At 41.8% G+C, this 20222-nt stretch overlaps 1 protein-coding gene across 2 annotated transcripts in view; it reads left to right on the forward strand.

Annotated features, from left to right (window-relative positions):
- The first annotated feature begins 5024 nt into the window (after positions 1-5024).
- LCLAT1 (lysocardiolipin acyltransferase 1) overlaps positions 5025-20222 on the forward strand; it is a 127599-nt gene continuing 112401 nt past the window's right edge. The window contains exon 1 of one of the 2 annotated variants that reach the window (XM_080922981.1): positions 5025-5183. The gene's annotated coding sequence lies outside the window, so the exon portion shown is untranslated. The remainder of the gene's footprint in view (positions 5184-20222) is intronic. The other variant, XM_080922982.1, reaches the window with a different exon arrangement.

The following is a 20222-nucleotide window of genomic DNA, read 5'->3' on the forward strand; positions in this document are numbered from 1 at the left end:
AGGGCCTGAGCTGAGGAGCAAGAGAGATGGTTTTGTCTATGTGCAATGAATGGCCTCTTCCCCATTTTGCCCAAGTGAATGGAGGTTTATCGATATATCAGTTAGAGCTCTGTCAAGAAACCAATAGTACAAGAAGGGCTAAATAAATAGAATAGAAGGGAGTTAGGTCCACTCTGCTGGATTCCTAGGGGAAAAAAAGAGAGAGGGCTGGAGGGAAAGGAGAGAGGAAAAGAGGAAGAGAAGGAAGGGAAGAAGTAAGGAAATACAGAGAGGCAGGGAAGAAGGAAGTGAAGAAGGAAGGAAGGAACAATTCACATGGAAAGAAATTAACAAAGGTTGTTTAAGCACCTTGAGACTAAGTATAAAGGGATAAGCTACTCCTGCACTTGGACCTTGTCTCAAGGGACAAGTGGAAGGAGTGGCTTCTATAGTCCCAGAGAGAAAGCCTTAGGTATTGATCTACGGCTTTAGGCACATGCTGAACTACCTGAAATACCTCCCACTCACCAGAAAGGGGATAGGAAGATGCGCATTGGAGGTTCCTGTGTGCCTCCTATGCAAAAGCCTGTCCAGAGATGCCCACTGGATAGATTAGCATGGAGCAAGACATAAAGACCAGTGAAACAGAGGAAGGAGAATTGTCAGAACTTTATTCATGTGTGTGTGTGTGTGTGTGTGTGCTCTCACAAGCATGTGTGTGTGTCTGTGTGAGAACTTTATTGGTGTTTGTGTGTGTGTGTGTGTGTGAGGGAGAGAGAGAGAGAGAGAGAGAGAGAGAGAGAGAGAGAGAGAGAGAGAGAGGAAGAGAGCATAAACTTCTTTCATTCATTGTAGCACTCAAATTCCTGAACTATCAAAGACAACATTTGCCTCTAAGGAAATTAAAACATCTTATTTCAAATGCCATTTGGACCCGGGATGCCATGGGCTACTGAAGTGGTTGCTTTAGGCCTTCAGTCAAGTGTTGCCAGCTCTGTGTGTTCCTTCTACTCCATGCCACTGGAGAGAGTAGATCTTAATCTTCTTGGCAACAACTCACTTGGCCCTTCTCTGAAGTCTATTACTGGGCACATATTCTATCTGATTACTATCACATTAGGAGGAGGAGAAGCAGCAGCAGCAATTACATAGGTGTATGGCATTTAATAGTAAGAAAACACAGTAAGAGCTAAAATGTGGGCTTTACTGTTTGTGGTCCTGTTTCCCTCAGCATTTCAGAGTGTCCCATCCAATGTGTCTATTAAATCAAAGGCCCATGAGGTGGGGCTATTTATCAGCTGTATTGTAGGAAATCAAGAAAGATTTAGAAACTGCAGAGAAATTACCTTTCTGGGTAGTAAAAATCAATTAATATCAGCCTGTAAACTTAGAGGTACATTTTTATTTTCTACCTCAAAATTAAAAAGACAAGACATATATATACCTAGATAAAATTCCAATCCTAGATAGGGAATACAGACACACTAGTTTGCTGGTCTGGATTCCTTTACCCAGAAGCAATTGTTGCAAGGGATTCCCTTGTGTCTTCCCAGAGATTGCCGGGCATGTGCAGTCATATACAGGTTCCTTCAAGAGGCTAGCGCTGACTCAGTAGTGCAGTAGATGTTGTCAGGGTTCTTGATGCTCTGAGCACTGGTCCCTAATGGATCCCAGTTGCCTTTCTTCTCCTGAGGACATCCTTCAGGAGAGTGCAGGCTGCCTTGCTGTACTGCTTCTGTTACCATATCCTCAAGTTACATGTTCTTAATAACTGACCAATACAAGAAAGTAACTCCTTTGCCTCAAGGCTGAGTGAGCATTAGGTGTAATTCCTGCTTCAGGGTTCCCATAGGTTCTAGCTGAAGCTTGTCTCCAGCTGAGACTGCATTGTTGCTTTCCTTTTTCATCTCCATACTCTGTTTCTTTCAGTCCACCTTCTCTTGAGAGCAAGAGTCTGGTAAGCAGATCTCTGCTTCAGTCCTGATTTCTAGGAAGCCACCAGCAGGAGGTGGTTCTAGGAAGCTAACTAAAGATGGAATTCTCAAGAGGACAGGATGGGAAATGAAGACAAGTCCCATTGCTAGGCAACAGATCCCATGGCTACTTACAGTACCTGGGCTAGAGTGGTAAAGACTTTGCTGAACAAGGGAAGGGTGCGGGAGAAGAAGGACATTAGCTGAGCAGTCTTTGATGACTGACAGGTTTGAAGAAAATACTGTAAGGACTTGGAAAGAGATGGCTATTTTTAAGCAAACCACACGTTGGAGTTGGAAGACATGTTCAGCAGATTTTAAAAAGACGTTTGACACTTGCATCCTAACTGAAGACTAGGTGTAGCCCCAGAAATTTAAGAGCTAGTTAGATTGTCTTTTTGGGCATATTTCCTATGCCAAAATTGGGGTACTAACACAGAAACAGCAGAACTTTGAGACTTGGAGTAGGGTTTGTTTTTTGAGAACTTTGAACCCTCAGATTCAAGCAGGCTTCTTTATCTTTGTTGGAAGATACAGGGTCTACTCACTTGGGTCTGTGTGGAAAATCTCATCTTGACTTGGTAAGTGAGGAGGGAAATTAGTGCCCTATCTCCCTGGGTCAGAGCTCTGGGAGCCAATTCTAATGTACTGCTGGGATGATTCTTAAAATCCAGGAAAGCAGATGACCACATTAAAAGAGTGCTCTCACGCTACATTGTGGATGTAGGAATGAAACGAAAAATAGAGCAACTTCAGATGGAATGGCCAACTGACTAGAAACTTTTCTGGTTTCCTCTTTTCCTCAGCAAGGTCTGGATGACATTGCTTATGACCCCAGGGCTCAAGGCTCTGCCAGAGAGTCACAGCATCACTGAAGAGCTCAGAGGTGTTTGTCTTCTAAAAGCAGGACAGCCGAAATGGGACTGCTGTTAAAATAGTGACATTGGGGACTGAAAGATGCCAGAATAGCTGAGACAGTTCTGAGAAGCTGTGACAATCTAATTACCATAATGGATAAGAAAGGTTAAAGTGGCAGCCAGGGATCTTGGCCTGGCCTGATGAAGATGGCTGATAAAACATAGCAGGAGGTATGTGGGCAGACAATAAGGGTATTGCACAAAGTATAGTCTCAGCAGCTGAATGATAGGTAAGAGTGGGGTCAGACGTCACCTCAGTGGAAAATTCTAATCTGCTGCCCCAGTTTCATGACCTGAGCCTATTCTTAGGCTGCAAGGACTGAAGGAGAGACTGCTGTTTATGAGGACCCAAGTTTCTTCAGTCTTTTTCCCAAGTGCCTTACATACATATATATGTACACACACACACACACACACACACACACATACCTATATATATATATATAGGTATAGGTATATATATATATATATATATATTCTATCCCCAAAATGGAGTTTCTTTTGTCCTGGAATTCTTTCTATAGATCAGGCTGGCTTTGACCTCACAGAGATCTGTCTGCCTCTCCAGTGCTGGGATTAAAGTTGTAAGCCACTACCACCCAGGTTTTTTTTTTTTTTTTTTGTCTTAAATAACTACAACCCTGGGAAAGAAAAGTTTTATTTTTTTTTAAAGATCTAAATTGATGGGGCTATCCTGGAGTCTCAAGTATCCATCTTCCTTTATTTCTCTCCTTTAATCATTAGAAAGAAAGAGGGCTCTCCAGCAGAGGAAATGCTAGGTAGAGACTCCCCAAGTCCTCAAAGAACTCACAACCATGCATTCTTGAAAAGTACTGGGGGATCGCCATGTTCAGTCCAAAACAATGACAAGCCTTAAAGAAACCTAACATTTTCCTTAATTCTGAGTTTAGAGACAAAATTGAGGTCTATTCAACCTCATAGGGATAACTGCATTTTTGTATTGGTGTTTTTCCTGGGTTGTATTTTTCCTTTTCTAATACAACTGTGGCACATATCAAGTACTTAAATATTGAATAAAAGTCAAGGAGATGTAATGCTGATTCTCTGCAGGAAGGTACCTTGCATAGAGCCTTGCTGAGGCAGTCCTGGTTCTGTTAGGGGACTGCGGGGATTACAGGCTTGAGCCATTACACAAGGCTACCCTGTACTTAAAAAAATTCATTTCTTTCTGTTTCATGTTAAATAAACAGATTAAATGTATAAACATACACGAAGAGCTGTTGAAAGGCTCTGTGGGCTATGTGTGGACGTTTATTATTTTTAAAGATTTCTATTATTTGTTAAAAGTCAGCAAGAAGGAAATGCAATGAGGCTAAACTAACCAGTCTCTAACATCCAGGCGCTTACCGTGTGTTGAGTTTGGAGTCAGATCCAACACAGTAGAATGGCAAAGACCTTTCAAGAAGAGTGTCCTACAAAACCCAAACAAACCAAACAAAACCAAAACAACAACAAAACCAACTGGGCCATCCCAACGAGGAAAAGTTGAGAGTTGAGCAAACACTGATGAATTGGCAACAGCTGCTACCACAGAATGAAGATTTGCTCTTTGACTTGGGGCAAGAAAATAAGGGTTGTAAATTAGTGTCCCTGATTGGTTTCCAACCTCAGAGGTTGAATGAAGGTCCTTTAGTTTGACACCACCAGGACCTGGGTTCTAGTACTGGCTGTGTGATAATTTGCTCTTTACTTGGGGCAAGAAAGTAAGAGTTGTAAATTATTTTGTTTTCCACGAGGCGACCTCAGACTTTGAAGGTGCTTTGAGTTTTGCACCATAAGAAATTCTGGTTCTAGAATCGACTGGATGCTAATTTGCTCTTTGATTCCGGGCGTAAACGTTAGGCTTGCTTTAGATTTGTCATCTCCTACGCAGCTATTAGGGTCCCCGGAGACCCCCGCTGAGTTCTTATTTTTGGTTTCTTGCTCCTCGACCCTACCAGCTTTGGCAGGTATCTGCAGCTGGCCAGACTGATCTTGGGTACGGCTCCTTTAAAAGAGCCTAGAAGACGCCCGGGGTCTCTCCGGGCTGCAGAGCAGGGGCGGAGCGCCCCGCTCAAGGGCTTCCCACGCAGCCGGAGACGCCTCGCGTCACAGCGCCAGTAGCCAATCCGGGTGGAGCCTGGAGGGACGCATTACTAAGGCGACGGGCTCGACGCCTCCCCGCTTCGGAATGAATTAGCAGCGGGTTCTGCTCTCAGGTTGTGACCCCCGTGAGTCGTGGTTTCGTCCCAGTGTCCCCGCGACGTTGCGCGTTTTCCCCGGCGTGTCCCAGGTGCGCGGCCCGCGGTGTCAGGTGCGGGCTTCGGCGCGGGGAACATGGCGGCGGCCAAGAGATTTTTCCCGAGTGGGCGGATGGGGAGCTGCGGCTCGGGCCTCCTCGGTGGGCCTTGGGGGACGGTCCCTCGCGGGAATTGGGTGGAGGGCTAGGGCGAGCGACTCTAGGGAGGCGGAGGCCTCCGGAGCTGAGCAGGCTGCGGGGGCGAGGAGCGTCGGGTGCCCCGTCTGTGCTCCCTGACAGCCACCTTCCACACCACACCTCGGCGAAACCCGGGAGCTGCCGGGTCCCCAAACCGCTTAAGGTGTGCCAGGGGTCAGATTCCAGGTGCACAAGGCTTCCCAAGGGTCGCCACGTGGAAAGCCCACAAGAGAGTTTTTCAGGGTTCAAGCTGTTTGTTTCTTGCGGGTGACAGAGGTGTGCCCTAGGTCTAGGTGGTAGTACCACCGAAAGAAAGATAGGCCACCTTGAAGGCTGATGTCCAGTCCAATTTTCCTTTTTATAGGCATTCGCTCTTGCTAAGGGCTGCCCTCCCAGGTCATGGTCCTTGCCTCTGCCACTCACATTAGTGAGATAACAGGCGAGCTTCACCACGCCCACCTGGCAGGTTTGGTCTTTCAGGATGTATCTTAACATCTAAGATTATGTTTGACCAGAAGCAATAAAGACGGGGCATAAGGTGTTTCTTTGTGGTTGTGGAGCTGTTTTGTTTCCTGGATCTTGCCTAAAGGCTTAATCGCCTCTGATTGGATGTAGACAAATCTGAGTATTCAATTAAGTCCAGGAAAAGTATTGAAAAAGAGATTGGTGAAGGCATTACCAAGATAAAATGCTTCCCACTCATATCCATTATGTATTTCGGCATAGAAACACCCTGTCATAAAAAGTTTAAAGAATTGGATTACTTTTAAAAATACTATTTTGATGAAACACTTTGCAAAAATTTGTATATTTTAAAAATAGCTTTATTTGTGTATGTGAGGCTGGATGAGTTTTTATTCACCATGCAATGTGGTGCTGGAGCTGGAGTTTCAGATGGTTTTTGCATCGATTAATGTGGGTGTTGGGAACCCAGCCCTACTCCTTTAGAAGAGCAGTAAGTGCCCTTAACCACCGAGCTAGATCACTCCAGCCCTTAGACCTGTTTGAATTAATAAAGGAATTGAAAAATCACAGAGCACTTAGCTTCATTCCTAATAGCTTGTCTCAAGTTGCTCAGTGTATCTTGCACTGTGATTTCCACATGGCTTTAAGTTCAGCAAATGTTGAGGATCCCTCTTTCCACAGGTCTAAAGGTTGACTCCTGCAGATGTTAGGAGGGATTCTTCCAAGCTGAATTTGGGGGAATAGAGTCACTTTGACCTAGCGTCAAGATTATATGTAGTGGTAACTAGGTTGCTTCTTAAAATGTGGTAATTATATAAGTCTGTGAGGTGCTTTGTCCCTGAATAGAGATGACATTCATTGAGGCTTTCTAAGGGGTGGGGGGGGGGAGACAGTTCATATAAAAGACTTAAAAACAGTGTGTTAAGAACTGACATTTATTAGTTTATACTACTCTACTTGGTGTGTTAAGGGTCTCATAAGTGTCAACCCAGTCACCCAGCAGCAGTGTAAAGTGTGTACTTTAACAGATGAGGAAACTGGGCACATCATCCTTAAGTAATTTGTCCTAAAGCAGACAGCTACAGATTCAGTCCAGCCTGTGGCTCCTGTCACCCTTCTCTTTCTCTTTTGTACTGGGGATTGAATGCAGAGGCTTGTACATCTAAACAGGTACTCTATCACTGAACTATCCACAGGCCCTTTTTTTATTCTTAGAGACAGGCAGGGTGTGATGGCTGTTCCCAGTTGTCAACTTGACTATATCAGAAATGAACTAAAGTCCAGAAATTGAGGGCACACTTGTGATCCGGATCTTCCAGGTTTTTTGTTTTTGTTTCCAAATCCTGAACCATAGCTTTGGTCCAGGCAAAGTGGAACACACCATTAATCATAGGAGACAGAGGCAAACAGATCTCTGAGTTCAAGGCTAGTTTGGGATAGAGCAAAGTTCCAAGAAAAGCTTAGGTCCAGGCATGGTGGAGCACACCTTCTGCTGGGAGCCTATATTAGGACAATGGAAAAAGGAAGAGTTCTTTGACTGCTTGCACTTTCTGCCAGCACATCTGTTGGGGCCTAATTCTTTAGGATTCCAGCTGAAATACCTAGCCTCATGGGACTGAGCAACTGCTAGATTCTTGGCTTCCCATTCACAGCTGCCCATTGTTGGGTTAGTTGGACTGCTGAGTAAGTCATTTCAATAAATTACCTCCATTAGTTCTGTGACTCTAGAGAACCAGGGTTAGACTTGAACTCATTCTTAGCGCAGGAAGATCTTGGACTTGTGATGTTCTTCTTGCCTTAGCCCTTTAAGTGGTTGAGCTTACAGTCCTGCACCACAAAGTCTGGCTCCTGTGTTCTTTCTTACCTCCACTAAGTGTATACAGGTATATCATGTGCTAAGGGGAATGTGTGAGCTGAGTTTTCAAAATCTTTTTAGTTGTATAAACAACTACGATTCATTCGTTGGCATTCTTAGATGTGTGGTAGTGACTACAATTACTTTGGTTAAGTCGTATGTTCATTCTACTTTGTTTTTAGAAACAGCAGTCTCATTTTTAGTACAGGTTAGTCTGGAACTTAATCTGTAATACATGCTGGCTTCAAACTCTAGGCAGTTCTAGACACTCAGTCTCTTGAATGAGAGGACTATAAGAAAGTGCTGTCCTGTGCAGTTTTAACATCCAATATTATTAAGCATTATTTTAAAATATAGAGTTTTTAAACTTACCAGGAAACACAAGTCATTAACTTTAGTTTTTATTAAATTCTTTTGTGTATAGGGTGTGGATATGTTGGGGTTCAGGAATCACCACACAAACCACTCAGACTTGAGTGTCAGTTAAGCAAGAATAGTTTATTGAACATATACCCCAAGACTGGTTGATCAGGGTCACAGCCTAGACTTGGGAGCTAAGACTGGACCTTGAGCATTTTTTCAGCGCCACTTTATAAAGGCAACCACAATCACAATGAGTTCATGTACAGGTGCAGGAGGCACTGCCTTGTCACCAGTTCCAACTCAAGCTAGCTATTTTGGCAAGCTAGATAGAACTGTTCTAACTGATCTATATTCTGATTGGTCCTAAGTGGAGCTATGGTTGTGAAATTTCTTAAGATTAACAACAGGTTATGTGGTGGGCATGACCCTGTTCTGAGTCAAGCTATTTTTCTGCATCAATGATTAGCAGGCATGGAAAGAAATGGCTACAGCTATACTGGGGGGGGGGGGAGGGTCTCACTGAATCTAATGCTCATTGATTGACTAGACTGGGGTATTCTATCTATCTATCTATCTATCTATCTATCTATCTAGCTGTCTATCTATTTATTGCTTTGAAGGCCCTGCTGCTTTCTCTGCCTCTCTGAGCATTCTCTAATTTCTGCCTCCTGGTGCTTATATATATATATATATATATATATATATATATATATATATATATATATATATATATATATATATATACATGTTGCAGGACATTTGATTACATTGTGAACTCAGAGATGGTGAACTGTACAAACTGGTTTGTAATGTGGTATCCTTAGCCTTTGAACCTAGAGCTCTCTGTTTCCTGTAAACAAGTACTTGTGGTGTAGGTCATTCTAGCACACACCTTTAATCCAAGACAAAATAAAGGTCAAGTGGCTGAGCAAGTAAGCAGCAGACAGGGAATGAGCATAACTTAACAGAAAGGAGGGTCTTTGAGTTGAAGGGTATTTAAGACATTGTGGAGAAGAAAAAAAAAAGCCCCTTATTTTCTTCTAGGATGTTAGAGGATTAGGAAGGTCAGCTTTTACTGCTTCTCTGAGCTAGCAGGCTATTACCACAGCTTCTGGCTCCTGAGTCTTCATTTGGTAGTTTGGAATTCTGTTTTAAAAACACCACATGCACATGCTACCAAACCTTGGGTTCTAGGGATCAGAATTCTGGTTCTCAGGCTCCTGTGGCAAGCATTTCAACCACTGCACCATCTTCCCATCCCTGATTATGTTCTTTGAAAGAATAGTTTGATGGATGAATTAAAATAAACAAACTAGTTTTAGTGCAGTTGATTGTGAAGTTAGACTAATAATTTTTTTTCAGTTCTTACAGAAAAATGATATAAATAGAAGTGGCTGTGACATTCATTGTTTTTTATCATCTCTTTCTGCCTCCTTGGAACGTAGAATTGCTTCCTAATCTGATCTTTGGAGTTCAAGGAGAGGCCCAAGTCCAGCATGAAGACTAGGTGCATGAATAGATTATTAATTTACAGCATGCTAAGCACTCAGATGTAATAGTGGTGGGAACAGAGAACTGTGGGAAATGTGTGCTGGGATGGGCCTAGCCAAGTGAGGAAGGGAGCTAAGTAGAGCATAAGGATGGCCTGCCTCAGAAGGTGTGTCACAGGAAGCTATCAAAGCAGGGCAAATGAGAAAAGTTAGGTCCAGGCTATTGTCAGCTAAGACTCATTTTAAGCTGTGGGCAGTAAGGATTTTCAAGGGTGTTAAGTTGGAAGTCCTAGTTGTTCTTTTCTGCCAACTTGTCTTCCCTCACTGGTAAGAGGAACCTCAATGAGAAAATGCCTCCATTCAGATTGCCTGGTAGGCAATCTGTAGGCTCATATTTTTGATTAATGCTTTGATGTGGAAGGGCCCAGCCTTTGGGTGGTGGCACTACCCCTGGACAGATAGTTCTGAGTTGTATAAGAAAGCAGGCTGAGCAAGCCATGGGAGCAAGCCAGTAAGCAGCATTGATGTTTCTATGGCCTCAGTTCCTGCCTTGAGTTTCTGCCCTGACTTTCAAAACTCTGTGATGCGCTGTGACAGAGACTTGAACATTGAAACAAACCCTTTCTTCTTTCATTGCTTTTGGTTACAGTGTTTTATTACAGCAGTAGAAATTCTAACCATGACACTGAGTAATAAGACACTTTAGAACTCTGTTCTGCATGCCTGCTTATTTATTTTTTTTTGAGATAAGGTCTGACTCTAGCTCAGGCTGGCCTGGAACTTGCTGTGTAGCTGGCTTCAAATACAGGTTATCCTCCTGCCTCAGTTTATCATGTTCTGGGATTACAGACTAATATGAGGTACCATGACAGAAGACCAGTCGAAGAGGATTTATAATGCAGACCTGGTGTATGGGCTGCATATAAGCAGTTGTGGAGCTGAGTTCACAGTCCATACACTTTGAAATCAGAACAGAATATGTAGTGGATTGTGTGGGAAGAGCAGGAGAGTAGGCCGAGGTCCTCTACAGAGTAATAGTATACTTTGTAATTAATAGTTGGGAACTGGAGGTACTGTTGACTGACTAAAAGGAAGGGCTGGCTACATTCTTTGTGATGGTTGGAAGGGAGTGGAAAGAATCATACACGATATTTTTCTTTTAGGAAAACTCAATACTGCTGTGAGAATGGGTATTAGAATGGTTTTCTTATATTAGGCTTTGGTTATTTAGAGACCAGGTGTCATGCAGCCCAGGCAGTTCTTTATTCTCTGTGCAGCTGAAGCTGATCTTGATTCTTGATCCTTTTGCCCTCAGCCCTCAAATGATGAGATTATAGATACATGATTTTAGTGTGGAAGTGATCATTGATGAAATTAGCTGGTTGTAAATGGATCATGCAAATGTTCATAACATTAGAATAACTCAGCTTTCACAACAAAACACATTGCAGGGCAGTGGACTCAGGGTGAAAGTGGGAACATGCTACAGTTGCAGGACTCATTTAGTTTGAGTATGTTGCAGAAGCCTTCAAATCTTAAACACAAATCAGCACTCATAGGTAGACTAGCCAGATTTATTCAAAGCATTAAGTCAGTGACCTTAAAAAACCAATCAACTTAAAAATGATTAATGTTTGCCTTTAGATTTCTTTAAAATCTCAAGTCACTAAGAGAATGAAGAACGAACTAGAGACAGGAAGAAGCTATTTGTAATGAGACACTACTGTACACCTTCCAGAATGGCTAAATATAAAAGATGAACCCTGCTAGTGTTGTGGATGCAGAACATCCAGAACTCTTATATTGGTAGGAATATAAAATAGTACTTAAAGTCACTTTGACATGCTGTGGCTTTGTCCACTCCCACCCAAGATCCAGCTGCTCAATCCTACCTATACTCAGGAAAAACAAATGCACGTGTTTATTAAAAATCACATAAAAGAATGTTTATGGCATCTTTATTCATAATAACCACAAAGGTACAGCAGCAGATAGCTTAATAAATTGCGATATATTTAAAAAATTGAAGCATTGATTGCAAAAGCAATAGAAGTGTTTAGTGATCTCATAGGCATCAGGAGGCACACAAGAGGTTGTGCCACATTGAAAAGCACATACAAATGTGGAGGATGGACATCAGAGTAGTGATTATTCCAGGTGGTTGGTCAGAGTGGCAGGGAACGGGCATGTTGGAAAGCCTCTAGAAGGTTGGAAATCCTCTCTATATTGTGAGTGGGTAAAAGGACATGTGAAAATTCTGTTCACTTCACTTTCACATGTCCATTTACCCATTCACTGTTCTGAGGAGCTTTTGACAATTTGTGTCTCCTAGGGGAAGAAGAGTCATTTTTCTTTGGGGTTGTGAGCATTGGTAGGCTGACCATGTTCTGGTGCATTGTTTCACACCTGTGTGCTTACAGGTGATAGTGCTTGTATTCAGTGTGTTATTAAAAAAAGGAGGAGGGGGACACATAGGAAGTAGAGGGAGAGTGGAAGTCAGTTTGATCAAAATATGTTCTATACATATATGGAAATTTTAAATAAGAATATTGTGTATATATGCAGATATAATACATGAAACACAGTTTTATATATTACATGTATACACACACATGTCAGGGCGAGTTGGTTTAATTTTGATTGGACAGGTTAATAGGGGTAGCCACAAGGGGCTTTTGTTTGCATTACTTTGATACCTAGATGGATCTCGGTGGTCAGCCTCAGGAAGGAGTGGTCAAATAGGGGAATAAATCTTGGCTAGCTTTGGGAATGGTGGAAGGGCAAGGCCTGCCAGACCCATGTTTGCCCTCCAGTGGGGCTGCATTAGATTATGTTGATTGGCAGTTTGGAGTCTGAAATCACCTAGGATACAAGATTCTGCGCCTGTCTTAAGAGATCTTCTCGATTAGGTAATTGAGAAGGGAAGATCTTTAACTGGGCAGCACTATCCCACATGGGCTGAGATTCTGGATTGAATAAAAAGGAGAAAAAAGAGCTGAGCATGCTCTCCTCTCTGCTTCTTGATTCTGGATACAATGAAAGCAGCTGTCTCACTCTTCTGTATCCATGATTTGCCTACAGTAATACAGTGGGGCTGTGAGCTCAAACAAACCCATCCTTTCTTATGACCAGCTCTTGTAGCTTAGCAGTGAGAAAAGTACTTCCTGTGTTTTCTGTACTGTTGTGATACAAATGCTTTTAGGATTGTGTTCTTTATGGTAATCTGTAGTCTCTAGTGAAAATTGGAGTATGTAAAGTCAGGGAGCATGCTGGCTAATTTCAGGTCATCTGGATACAAGCTAGAATTATCTGAAAAGAAGGAACCTCACTTGAGTCCATATGATCCAGCCATAAAGCATTTTCTTTAGTGATTGATGGGAAAAAGCAGCCCATTTTGGGTGGGGCTGTCCCTGAGCTGGTGGTTCTGGGTTCTATTTGAAAAGAAACTGAGCAAAAGTCATAAGGAGCAAGCCAGCAAGCAGCACACCCCCATGGTCTCTGTATCAGCTCCTGCCTCCAGGTTTCTGCCCTATTTGAGTTCCAGTCCTGAATTCTTTTGGTGATGAACAGTCATGTGAAAGGGTAAGTCAGATAAACTCTTTCTTCCCCAACTTGAATTTTGTCATAGTGTTTTGTTAACAGCAATAGAATCTCTTACTAAGACAGGGAGAAAAGATGGAAATTAGGGGTAGTTGAAATACATTTTTTTTTCTTTTTTTAAAGCTTGCCCCCTTGGAGTCAGGGTCTGGCTACACAGCCAAACCTAACTTTGAATTAATGCTAAGTCCAACAGGCTGGTCTTGAATTCCTGATCCTCCTGATTCTACTTGCTTAGTGCTGAAATTGTGGGCATGCACTACTTTATCCAGTCTGTGCTCTGTGATCGCATGCCTGTTTTAACTCAGTGTAAATTAAAAATACAGCATTCTCGTGGCTTTATTTTTAAGGGATTGATTGAACAAAATTATTTCCTGTTTTACAAATTATCCCCAGGGTTTCTGATTATCCATGTGGAGTATGATTTCCTGTGACTGCTTAGGGCGGTTCTTTCTTTGAGGTAGGGTTATTAAATGAAATCTCCCTTTTGCCTTTTCATACAACATAACAATTGTCTTTGCATTTATTGAACAGACTTCATGTTTCATAATATAATTTTGAAGTTTAGCAAAAAGATATTATTTTCCCTTCTTCCCTTCATCCTGCCCCTGTCTCTCTGCATAGTGTCTCTATGTCGCTAGGCTGGCCTTTGACCAAAGGTGCCTCATCCTCACTTAGTGCTGAGAGTACATTGTGAGCCACTACACCGGCCAAAAACTCAAGTTGTTCATTAAAGCCAGTTGATTAAGAAAAATGTATTTGTTTTTGTTCTCTAGCAATGGGAGTGAAGAAGAGAAACAGGGCTGAAGTACTTGAGAGTAGGTGGGCAGTGCCAGACGGCCTTACTCACTAGCTTTATTTATGTTAATAATAAAAATCAGCATGGTTTAGCTTCCATTTCCTTCTAAGACTAGATACTAGAAGCCAGAATTTCTTTTTGTTACCGTGACAAGGAGTTCTTGTCTTTGGAAGGGGCTGATCTTCATTGGAACTGAGTCTTTATTGGATTCAATTGGTCCCAAAGCTCTATTTATTCCTTTTTGAATCTAGAATCTCATCAAGTCTCAGAAAAAAGGGGAGTCTTATATTCTTACTTTGAATTAGGAACTCTTAAATGTCTGACTTTGTCTTTTGGAGTTATTGTTAAACCTTCTTAAGGGTCTTTCCACCATGGGCACTTACTAGCGTTTCTAGGAGGTTGATCTGTGTTTATACTAGTTTCCTATAGCCGTTGTAATAAATCACTACAACATGGTGGCTATTTTCTCAGAGTCTGAAATGTTAGTCAAGATCAAGAGTAGTAGAGCTATGGCACCTCAGAGGATAGTTGCTCTTGGCTTCACAGCCTGTAGCAACTGTTGGCATGCCTCTTCATGGTTTGATCACTCCAGTCCTTGTCTGTATTGGTCACAGCTCCTTTCTCTTCTCCTGTGTGCAACTTCCCTGTTGCCTTTCTCTTAAAAGCATATGCTATATGTGATTGTATTTAGATCCTTCCTCAATATTCTAAAGTAACCATTCCATTGTAAAATACGTAATATAACCATATTTACAGTCTTTCCCCCCCTTTCTTTCTATATAGCATTTGTAGCTTTTAGAGGTTAGGATGTACTATGCTCATGTATCTTAAATTACCATATATTAATTGTATAAAATAACAAATTTGATTTTGACATTTTCATACATGTTGTATGAGTTACTTTTCTTTTAAAAATTATTTATTTAATGTATATGAGTATATTGTAGCTGTCTTCAGACACTAGAAGAGGGCATCAGATTCCATTACAGATGGTTGTGAGCCACTATGTGGTTGCTGGGAATTGAACTCAGGACCTCTGGAAGAGCAGTCAGTGCTCTTAGCCGCTGAGCCATCTCTCTGGCTCCCATGAGTTCCTTTTCGTGGTGGATAAAACAGCTCACAGAAGCAGGTTAAGGATGAGTGTACTGTGGCTCTACTCATTATGGTATGGAAGGCAGGTAACAGAATGTCAGCAGCTGTCACATTATATCAGCCCTGACAACAGTGATGCCTCCTGGAGCTCACCTGCTTTATCCTCTTTATTTAGCCTAGCACCCTAGCCCATGGGACCAGTTAGGTGGGTCTCCCCACTTCAGTTAACTCAGTCTGGGTAATCCTAGAGACACGTGCAAAGGCTGGTCTTCTAGGTGACTCTAGATCCTATCAAGTTAACAATATTAACCATCAGTTGACTGTTTTCACAGTATAAATCTGCCAATTGTGTGAACAGGAAATCTTTTCATTTTTTAGTGTATTCAATATATTTCTTTAGTGTTTTATAATTTTATTGTAGAGGCCTTTTATGTCTTTGGGTAGGTTTATGCTTAGAATATTTCTCCTTTGAGACTATTGTGAGTGGAATTATTTTCCTGATTGCTTTTTCAGTGAGTTGTTTTTATTTCTTATTTTTTTTGAGACAGGTTTTCTCTGTGTAGCCCTGGCTGTCCTGGAACTCACTCTATCCACCAAGCTGGCCTCAAACTCAGAGATCTTTGTGCCTCTGCTTCCTGAGTGTTGGGATTAAAAGTGTGGGTGCCCTCCTCTCCTCTGAGTTTTTTGTGGTGTTATAAAAAGCTACTGATTCTTGTATAATTTGGTATCTTGCTATTTTGCTGAAAAGATTCTAACCCTAACTCTCAATTATAAAATCATGTCTGCAAGAAGGAATAATTCAATTTATTTTTTGTGTTGCCTTTGTTTCTCTTTCTTAATTTCTCTGGCTGTCATCACAAACACTGTGCTGAATAAAAGCTGTGGGAAGGATATACCTACAGGATGTAGATATGCTTTGAAAGTCCTTCAGCCTGCCGAAGTAATATTTCTTAATTTGTGTTTATAAGTAAAGAAGCCATGTCCTTTGCCTTTCAGAAGCTTTGCAGTTTCATTGAGGTCCCATTTGTTGATTCTTGATTGTAGAGCATAAGCCATTGGTGTTCTGTTCAGGAAAATTTCTCCTGTGCCTATGTGTTCTAAGCTTTTTACTACTTTCTGTTTCAGTGTACCTGGTTTTATGTGGAGGTCTTTGATCCACTTGGACTTGAGCTTTGTATAAGGAGATAAGAAAGGATCAATTTACATTCCTCTGCATGCTGACTGCCAGTTGAACCAGGACCATTTGTTGAAGAGCCTGTCCTTTTTCCATTGAGTGTTTTAAGCTCCTTTGTCAAAGATCAAATGACCGTAGGTGTGTGGGTTTATTTCTGGGTCTTTGATTGTATTCCATTGATCTACTTGCTTGTCTCTAAAATGGTAGCCAACAGATTAGGAAGAGATCTTTACCAATCCTACATCTGATAGAGGGCTAGTATCTAATATATACAAAGAACTCAAGATGTTAGACTCTAGAGAGATAAATAATCCTGTTAAAAATAGGGTACAGAGCTAAACAAAGAATTCTCAACTGAGGAATATCAGTGGCTGAGAAGCACCTAAAGAAATGCTCAACATCTCTAGTCATCAGATCAAAACAACCCTGAGATCTCACCTCACACCAGTCAGAATGGCTAAGATCAAAAACTCAGGTGACAGCAGGTGCTGGGGAGGATGTGGAGAAAGAGGAACACTTCTCCACTGCTGGCAGGACTGTAAGCTGGTATAACCACTCTGGAAATCAGTCTGGTGGTTCCTCAGAAAATTGGACATAGTACTACCTGAGGACCCAGCTATGCCACTCCTGGGCATAAACCCAAAAGAAGCTCTAACATCTAACAAGTACACATGTTCAACAATGTTCATGGAAGCCTTATTTATAATATAGCCAGAAGGTGGAAAGAACCCAGATGTCCTTCAACAGAGGAATGGAAACAGAAATTGTGGTACATATATACAATGGAGTACTACTCAGCTATCAAATAATTCATGAAATTTCTAGGCAAATGGATGGAACTTGAAGCTATCATCCTGAGTGAGGTAACCCAGTCACAAAAGAACACTTATAGTTTGTACTCATTTATAAGTGGATACTAGCCCAAAAAGCTTGGAATGCCCAAGAAACCATCCACAGAACTTATGAAGTTCAAAGAAAAGGAAGGCTAGAAAGTGGATGCCTCAGTCTTTCTTAGAAGGAAGAACAAAACGTTCATGGGAGTAAATAATGGTACAAATAGAAGAGCAGGGATAGGAGAAAAGTATCCAGAGACTCCCTCACCTGGGGATACACCCCATATGTACCCAATAAACCCAAGCACTATTGCTGATGCCAAGTAGTGTTTACTGGCAAGAACCTGATATGGCTGCCTCCTCAGAGGCTCTGCCAGAGCCATTCGGATACAGGTGAAGGTGCTTGCAGCTAACCCTCCGACTAAACACAAGGACCCCAAATGAAGGAGCTAGAGAAAGGACTGAAGGAGCTGAAAGAGTCTGCTACCCAATGAGAAGAACAAAATTATCAACTAATCAAACCCACTACAGCTCCCAGGGACTAAAACACCAACCAATGAGTTCGCATGGAAAGACCCCTGGCCCCAGGTGCATATGCAGCAGAGGATGGCCTTTGGTCCAGTGAAGGTTCCTTTTCCCAGTGTAGGAGAGCACCAAGGTGCTGAGGTGGGAGAGGGTGGTTGTGAGAGGGAGCACCTTCATGGAAGCAATGGGAGGGGGAGGGGGAATAGGATTGTGGTAAAGGGATAACATCTGAAATGTAAATGCAGAGAATATCCAATAAAAAAAGAAATTATAGTAAAAAATAAGTAAAGAAACAAAATTAATTGCCTAAAGTTATAAGATCTGAAAAATGTCTGTTACTTTTTCTAGCTTACTTCCTTTCAGAAGCTAGTTATATGCAGAGCCAAATGTAGTGATGTGTGCCAGTGGGCCCAGCCCTTTTGGGGTGAGGCAGGAGGACTGGTACTGTGAAGCTGGTCTGGACCACATAGTGAATTCCCATTCACTCTGCGCCACATGATGAGTCTTGTTCCCAAAACCCAAAGGATACACACATAGCCAAGATGCAGAGCAGCTGTGCCTCAAGGCCATGCTCCTGTTGGTCTTGTTGGACACATTCCTCCCTCCTCTGACTCCTGACAGGTACCAGTCTGTTTTCTGTCTCTATAGTTTTGTCAGCGAAAGAATGCTTTAGTAGTAAATTTAAACAACATTCAGGCCCTGGGATTTGGCTTTTGTTTACCCCCATTTGGCATAATTCCCCCTAGATTCATTGTAGTTTTTTCTTGAGTTTTTTCTTTTTTCTTCCTCAGCATTCCTTTGTCTCCTTAATATTCCTTCAGATGGATGTGCACACTGAGGGGCATCTGTGGTATGGTCCTTAGAAAGTGTTTGGTCCTTAGAAACAAGGTGAACATTTGTGTATATGCTGGCATATGAATATAAATTTTCACTTCCCTAGAGTAAATACCCAGCAGGACAGTTGCTGGGCCATATGGAGGTTGCATAGATGTATGGGTTTATTTCTGAGCCCTCAGCTCTGTTCCCTACATCTTTTTTTTTCTTTCTTTTTTAATGTCAGTACCGCACTATCTCCATTGCTATTACTTTGTACTGAATTTTGAAAACAGAAACACAAGTTCTATTTTGTTCTTTAAAAAATAATTTTTATTCCATTTATTCTAAGGTATTTGTGCGTGTGTGTGTGTGTGTGTGTGTGTGTGTGTGTGTGTGTGTACATGTGTGCAGGCTTTGTGGAGGTCAGAGAACAACTTTGAGGAGTTGGTTCTGTCCTCACGTGTGTCCCTGAAGTCACACTCAGGCTGTCTTGTGTCTTCCTCTTGAATTTCCTCTTTTTCTCATGGTTATCCTGCCTCAGGTTTCCAATTATACATTGTTTTAGTTAGGGTTTTACTGCTGTGAACAGACACCATGACCAAGGCAAGTCTTATAAATGATAACATTTAGTTGGTGCTGGCTTACAGATTTAGAGGTTTAGTTTTTTATCATAAAGGTGGAAGGTTAGTAGCATCCAGGCAGGCATGGTGCAGGAGGAGCTGAGAGTTCTACATTGTCATCCAAAGGAAGCCAGGAACAGACTGGGCATCTTCAGGCAGCTAGGAGGAAGATCTTCAAGCCCACCCCCACAGTGACACACTTCCTCCAACAAGGTCACACCTTCTAATAGTGCCATTCCTGGGTTGAGCACATGCAAACCATCACACAGATTATCATGGCCTGCTCTTTCTGTCAGTTTTGAATGGCTTTTTCATTTATCATTTATTTTTAGGGTTTGTCCTTGCAGTGTCTCTGTTACTTTGCTGCTGTTGTGACAAAACAACAGGATCAAAGTTACAGAAAACATTTAATGGGGCTTATAGTCTCTGAGGGTTCAGAGTACATGATGGCAGGGCAAAGGCAGGGTGACAGGAACAGCCAAGAGTAGTTCACATCTTGATCTGGAAGCAGGAAACAGAGAGAACATTGGGAACCATGTAATCTTTTGAAACCTCAATGCCTACCCTTAGTGAGACATCTTCTCTAACAAGGCCATACATCCTAACCCTTCCCAGACAGTTGGACGACTAAGTTTCAAATACACTAGCCTGTAGAGGACATTCTCACCATACCTGCTATAATGTAGCAGATTTAGTTCTTTCTATTGCCAAACCATTTTTTTATTTTTTTGTGTGGAGACTACATCATCATCATCATCATAATCATCATCATCATCATAATCATCATCATCATCATCATCATCATTTTGGTTTTTGAGATAGTGTCTCATTATGTAGCCTTAAGTGACATAGAACTCATTATGCAAACAAGACTGGCCTCAAATTTATAGAGATCTGCCTGTGTCTGACCCTGAGTGCTGGTACCACACCCAGACTGCCACATTTTATTTATCCATTCATCAGCTGGTGGATTTTGAGTTGATTAGCTTTGTGGCTATTAGGAATAATGCTGTCATGAACGAGCTTTGTATAGGTTTTTGTGTTCATTTTTCTTTTGTATATATTTAGGGCTAGAATTGTTGGCCCACAGGATAATAGTGCTTCAGCTTTTGACTAACTCCTAGCTTGTTTTTTAAACTGATTGTATGAGTTAACTGTCCTGCCAATGGTGTGGCAGGTCTGTTCCTTAGCATTAGCATTCATCCTATTTGCTTTTTTGTTATATCTGTCCTAGAGAAGTTAAATGATCCTAGTGGCTAAAAAGTGTCTCATTATGGTTTGATATGT

Source organism: Micromys minutus (genome assembly GCF_963924665.1).
Source record: "Micromys minutus genome assembly, chromosome: 1".
NCBI classification, from domain to species: Eukaryota; Metazoa; Chordata; class Mammalia; order Rodentia; family Muridae; genus Micromys; species Micromys minutus.